Source organism: Engraulis encrasicolus, chromosome 11 (assembly GCF_034702125.1).
Source record: "Engraulis encrasicolus isolate BLACKSEA-1 chromosome 11, IST_EnEncr_1.0, whole genome shotgun sequence".
Taxonomy (NCBI): Eukaryota; Metazoa; Chordata; class Actinopteri; order Clupeiformes; family Engraulidae; genus Engraulis; species Engraulis encrasicolus.
The window spans coordinates 25,051,423-25,056,422 of record NC_085867.1 but is presented as its reverse complement, the minus strand read 5'-3'; the positions used below and the strand labels follow the sequence as shown (position 1 = coordinate 25,056,422).

At 39.0% G+C, this 5,000-nt stretch overlaps 1 protein-coding gene across 1 annotated transcript in view; it reads left to right on the top strand.

The window, feature by feature from the left end:
• Window positions 1-5,000, top strand: part of arhgef28a (Rho guanine nucleotide exchange factor (GEF) 28a) — a 148,540-nt gene that overhangs the window by 23,941 nt on the left and 119,599 nt on the right. The gene's annotated exons all lie outside the window — the stretch shown is intronic.

The following is a 5,000-nucleotide window of genomic DNA, read 5'->3' as shown; positions in this document are numbered from 1 at the left end:
ACTGGGTTATTAGGAAACACTTTTATTTCTCACGAAATAGCTTAATCATCAGTGAGCATATGGCACCAGTCGTGTGATTGGTTCCGCCCTAAGAAAATGGAAACTGGGAACCAGTTTGGTGCTTCTCGGCAGTATTGCTCAAGTCAAGACGTGCCACCCCCTGGGTTGCCATGGCGCCCAGGGGTCAGGGCTCAAGGACTGCTGGTTGGCTAGCGTGGGTGTCTTGGTACAGCTTAGTCACTTTAGGCACACCTGAAAACACGGCACACTGGTGAATCATTGGTAGAAGAAAATCTGCATGTTTTTTTTAACCCCTTGGCATGTTATAACCTTACTGTCCTCAAAATTGTAATGACCAAGTTTTAATGTGTGAATAAAGGCTTTCAGAAATCTCATAGCAATGTTATTATGATGGATGGGGCAGCCGTGGCCTCGTGGTTAGAGAGTTGGTCTTTCAATCTGGGGGTTGCAGGTTCGAATCCCCCCTGACCTCTCCCTACATATCCATGGATGGATATGTGCCCTTGAGCAAAGCACCTAACCCCACATTGATCCAGGAAATGTAACCAATACCCTGAAAAATAATAACTGCGTGTCGATTTGAATACAAATGAAAGCGTCAGCTAAGTGAAATGTAATGTAATGTATTGTATTGATGTAGTCGATTAGAGTCTTTCCAGCAATGCGTGGGCCCATCTTCACAAAGACGCTACATGAAATAAACTACATGCATCTGCGTATGGGTGGTTGACATGATGCCCTGTTTTTACGTAACATTAGTTAAAAACCTACAAAATTGATATTTTTCCTCTTGAAAACAAATGTGAATGAAAAAAGATGTGGTACATCATGTTTCATATTAGTCTTAGATGAGAAGAAACATTTTTGTTCAGATTTATGGAAAGGTTTATATGTCAAATGTCCTGTGGTGTGACTGTAACATTAATAAAACCTGGAATATATACAGCTATAAAATAAACCAACAACATTTTGAATCATTTATAAAGCATTTTCCATGATTGCATAAATATTAACCTTATATATAAAAAAAATATGAATGTGAAAAAAACTCAATACAGTAATATTAACTACAAGTTCAATTTCGTAACACAAATTGCGTCCTGTGGGGTGACATGTAAGTCAGGTTTGTGGACGGGCAGCTGCACGGTCAACTACAAGGGTCTTAAAGACAGGCTCCTAACTAGTTATACCTCAGTTATTGGAGAGTGGTGTGGAAGTTCAAGGTGACTATTAACCTCTTAATATGTCTACATATTACAATGTGTCTGTCACACAATGCTTAGGTTAATTTATGGTGTCCCGTGGTGTGACTGCTCTTATGGAAGAAAAAAACGTTTTTCATGAGTGAAAACACATATTAAGGTTAAACACAATATCATTATCTAGTTAGCATGAGCTCGGAGGTCAGTCACGAATACAAAAGGATTAAAATGGCCACAATGCAGTGAATTTCCTGTGATGTGACTTCATGTCCTATGGTGTGACATGCTTAGGCATTGTGTTACTCAATCCTTACTCATGCATCATGCAAGTATATAAGGATACCAGGAGATTTATTTGTCACATTCACATAATTATTACAAGTAATACAGTGAAACCATGCAGTGAAATCACAGTTATCTGCCTGTACGATGCATAGGCATGTGTGGGTGGGGTTGGGGGTGCGGGTGGGTAGTAGTGTGTGTGTGGGGTGGGGGTTGAAGGAACAATAGCAGAAAGAGCATTGGGGATATGTTTGTGCAGAATATTCATCATTTTATTGTATCTTACAGAAATGTCGGTAACACTTTACTTTACGGATCGCTAATAAGGTGTTAATTTCATAGTAATTTCTCAGTAATTTTAGTCTAATTTCAATGTAATAACTGCTTGTTATTAGTAATAACAGCAAAATAACCATATGGTTTCCAGTGCAATTACACTATAATTTCTCATTAATAACAGCAAAAATATCCAGTGCAATTATGCTGTAGTTTCTAGTTAATAGTAGGCTAATGGAAACAGCTACTGTGTCATCATAGTAGTTAGGTGGTAGGTATGCCAGTAACTAAACGGTATCAGCCGAAGTAGTTTCATACTAATTAGGCTACATCAGGGCCGTAATGTGCAATATTTCCTCTTCCTATGTTATTGCATAGAAACGACCACCCAAGCATCCTTGTACTATTTCTGCTTAATTACCTTGGAAAAAATTGAGTAGTTATATGGAAATAAGATAGAATCAGGGCCGTAAAATGCATTATCACCTATTCCACTCAATTTTATGGAAATTACATATTTTCATGGCCTTAAAATGTCTTATTTCTTATTTCCACTCAATTACTTAGTTATTATCATTTTTAATACAATATAGACTAGCCTACTATGAAGTGATTCAAGCACACAGACAAACACATTGTGTGCAAAACTTTATTTATTTTTCCAATCAGTTATGAGATTCATGTTCACTGATGTGAGGTTGTCAATCTGCCACCATCCAGAGGAAGTCCTGTGAACACAAACAAACAAACAGAGAAGTCAACTGCAAGACCGGTTTCACCACGTTTATTTTTTAATGTTATCAATTCACCATCGCTAAATTTGCTTCTGGAATGTAGTACCATGTTAAATGCACGTTGTAAATCTTCTTCAGGCTGATATCGTTGATTTACAAAGGCAAACTCTAGCTAGCACCTAGCTTCAGTCATTGAAAACATGGTGGGCAGAGCTAGCTAGTGGTTTCCATTGTAAAGGTACTTCTGTATGCCGTTTCATTTCCAGAACAAACATAAACCTAACACTAACTCATAAAACATGTTTGCATAAGGCTAAAGTCATTCGACGATTGAAGGTGGATGAAATCAACATCAAGACCATTTTAGCTCACCTTGAAAGTTACCCTGGTTGCTGCCTGCGTGCGAAAGCACTCTGTCGTACGTCTCAAACTCCACCCTTGTGTGTCAGTGTACTCAATTAAACAACGTCAGCGTCTCTGAGCCATACTGGAAGCAGAGCGGGCAGCATACAACATACAAGTGTGTGCTTGAAGTACAGAAGTATACTGATTGGGACGCTTCTGTTCTGCAGTAACCAAACTTTCGTTGCCTAGCAACAACAGGACTCGCCACCACCGTGAGCTAGTTCAACTTCAGTGCAGCAGAGCCAGGCAAGGTAAGCTTCCTGACAACGAACTTTTAATGTAGTTCTAGCTTTAACCTGCTTTCATTCTGTCTCTGAACATTGAAGGATTTTAACTGTATGCATTGCAAACACGTCTTATCAGCCGTGTTTGTGCTGAAATGGCATACAGAGGTACATTTACAATGGAAACCACTAGCTAGCTCTGCACATCGTGTTTTCAATGACTGGAGAAGCTAGGTGCTAGCTAGAGTTTGCCTTGGTAAATCAGCAACGATGTCAGCCTGAGGAAGATTTACAATGTGCATTTAACATGGTACTGCATTTCAGAAGCAAATTTAGCGATGGTGAATTGATAACATTAAAAAATAAACGTGGTGAAACCGGTCTTGCAGTTGACTTCTCTGTTTGTTTGTTTGTGTTCACAGGACTTCCTCTGGATGGTGGCAGATTGACAACCTCACATCAGTGAACATGAATCTCATAACTGATTGGAAAAATAAATAAAGTTTTGCACACAATGTGTTTGTCTGTGTACTTGAATCACTTCATTGTAGGCTAGTCTATATTGTATTAAAAATGATAATAACTAAGTAATTGAGTGGAAATAAGAAATAAGACATTTTAAGGCCATGAAAATATGTAATTTCCATAAAATTGAGTGGAATAGGTGATAATGCATTTTACGGCCCTGATTCTATCTTATTTCCATATAACTACTCAATTGTTTCCAAGGTAATTAAGCAGAAATAATACAAGGATGCTTGGGTGGTCGTTTCTATGCAATAACATAGGAAGAGGAAATATTGCACATTACGGCCCTGATGTAGCCTAATTAGTATGAAACTACTTTGGCTGATACCGTTTAGTTACTGGCATACCTACCACCTAACTACTATGATGACACAGTAGCTGTTTCCATTAGCCTACTATTAACTAGAAACTACAGCATAATTGCACTGGAAACTGTATGGTTATTTTTGCTGTTATTAATGAGAAATTATAGTGTAATTGCACTGGAAACCATATGGTTATTTTGCTGTTATTACTAATAACAAGCAGTTATTACCATAAAATTAGACTGAAATTACTGAGAAATTACTATGAAATTAACACCTTATTAGCGATCCGTAAAGTAAAGTGTTACCGAGATGTCACACCAATGATGTCACACCGCAGGACACATTTTCCCAAAAATGGCAAATTTTGGCGAAATTCCACAAACCACTGACATCCCCATTTTTTCTTATTTTTTCCCAATTCTTCCACCCATTTTTCAAGAATTTGAATATGTTTCCTCCTTTAAGTGTGTTACGGCCTTAAATGTCAACCACCCATATACTGTATGTACTGCACATACATCCAAGGGCCTTCGCTACTTCAGCGCAATCCAGGGCATTTGCTGAGTTGTTCACAGGCGGATGTAGTGTATGATTATAGGGTTGCATAGGTGAGTTATAGCGTCACATAGGGTGCTCTGTTCTATACTGGCAATTTACATAGGGCATAGGGCTACATACACGGCTGTTCTAAAACGGTAACTTACATACCAGCATGTTTACCTTAGTTCATGTTTTCAAAGGTTAATAGCAAACCCTTTCTCACTCCGCCTGCCTTCTCTCTCTCTCTCTCTCTCTCTCTCTCTCTCTCTCTCTCTCTCTCTCTCTCTCTCTCTCTCTCTCTCTCTCTCTCTCTCTAGCCCCCCTCCCCCCTGCCCCACGTAGTACAGGGCTGCTGGCTGAATGTCATGTTTTGTTTTTGGTGAATAGTGATCATTTGTGTGGCTCTCACAAAGCGCCTTTTAAACCCGGCCTCTGTGTTTGTGCAGAATTCTATTACTGCTGCTCTGTGCGTGTGTGTGT